This window comes from Frankliniella occidentalis, unplaced genomic scaffold (genome assembly GCF_000697945.3).
Source record: "Frankliniella occidentalis isolate FOCC.00 unplaced genomic scaffold, Focc_3.1 Scaffold17, whole genome shotgun sequence".
NCBI lineage: Eukaryota > Metazoa > Arthropoda > Insecta > Thysanoptera > Thripidae > Frankliniella > Frankliniella occidentalis.
In genome coordinates this window covers 427,294-428,777 of record NW_026267147.1, presented here as the reverse complement: position 1 = coordinate 428,777, position 1,484 = coordinate 427,294, and the positions used below count along the sequence as shown (strand labels likewise).

General features: G+C 55.1%; 1 protein-coding gene across 3 annotated transcripts in view; it reads right to left on the bottom strand.

Moving 5' to 3' along the window:
* The window catches only part of LOC113206981 (trithorax group protein osa), a 32,599-nt gene that overhangs the window by 21,957 nt on the left and 9,158 nt on the right, over positions 1–1,484 (bottom strand). The window lies entirely within an intron of this gene.

The window sequence follows — 1,484 nt, the reverse complement described above, 5'->3', positions numbered from 1 at the left end:
GGGGGGGGGGTCACTTCGGCGAGGGTGATCGTGGCCGTACTTTCGCCTTTCGCGAGTTAGCATCCTTCCTCTATCCTCACAACAGCGGCGGAGGGACCTCGTCGTCCGCCTGTCCGATGGTCCTGCAGTTTGGGCCAGGCGCAGCGGTGCGGACACTGTAGTGCAGCGGCAGGGGCGGGTTGAGGACGGGGGGGGGGCTATAATAGATAGGCGCAGGGCAGGGGAGGAGTGGGAGGGAAGGAGGGGAGATTGGAACTCGGTAGGGTTAATCCACAAGAGCCGGGAGAGGGGTGGCTAAAACGTGGAAAAGCAGGTGGCGGCACTGGCGATTGTCCAGTCCAGATTGGGCCGGCCGGGCGCGGCACGCTGGGCACGCTAGACTGCTCTTTGGCACTTAGTCGCGTTAGCCGGGTTAGCCGGCTCTGTAGCCGCACCGGCGCGACGCGCCACCGCCGGCTCGGGGAAGACCCACTCCCGCATATGACGTACCTCCTGCCACTGACTCGAGCAGCGAAATGCGACCGATAAACTCGGGTATGGGACCTGATCTCGGATGAGCCCGAACGGGGCTGGTGCCAATATTGAAAGATGTCTGCCTTCTACGTACCCTCCGAACAAATAATGTTTGGTCCAAATTCCAAATCCGAGATGTGGAACCATACCCAAGTCGTGCTCAAAATTTCATTGTTGGACACCCCAGCGACCGTTCAATCAAGTTCATTAAAAGTGCCTGCGAGATAAAAGCGGAGAGTACCCCACTTCTCTGATGGGCGTGCACTCATTGGCATATTTCACTAAAACAAAACGATTACAGTTTCAGGCGCATATTAATTCATGTAATCAAATGATTCCGTGGAAAAAATAATGTTTCTGGCAGTAATGACGCGTTTGGCAACAAACTCGCTGTTATCGCATAGAGACAATGTCCTGGCCGATTGTTTCCAGACACACAATAGCACGCCAAGGCGAACCCCACCATGAACACTCCTGCGACCTGCAGCGCCGCGGGTACCCTCTCACAAAAGAAATAAAATGAAAAACTACTGGGGCCCTTTTCACACTGGATACGCCGTTTTCTTTTGTTATTGTCAAGCATTTCACCTTTGCTCCGTTGGCAGCGCGATTGTGATCTCGCTGGCGGCGCGCGCGTCGATACGCAAGGCGAATGAGTTGCCTAACCTGCCGTCAGCAGGCGCGGGCCGGGGGCCGGGCGAAAGGGTTGAGGGGGGGGGGGCATTCGCGCAAAACAGTCGAGTGAAAACACACCTTGTTGGTATCATCACTTTCATAATATTTCAGTGTGGAGGAGGAGGTGTCTGAGATGTCTCAGAGAGACCCCGAGGAAAATATGAACCGTCGTCAAAAGAAGAATAAAGAGGAGGACTTGTGCGGGGGGTTGGGTAAGTAGGTCAAGTTCTGTTGTAACTGATAGTGCGGCCGCCTGCTCCAGATGACTCTGGAGGAAGAGTTCCCGCTGGAAGGTA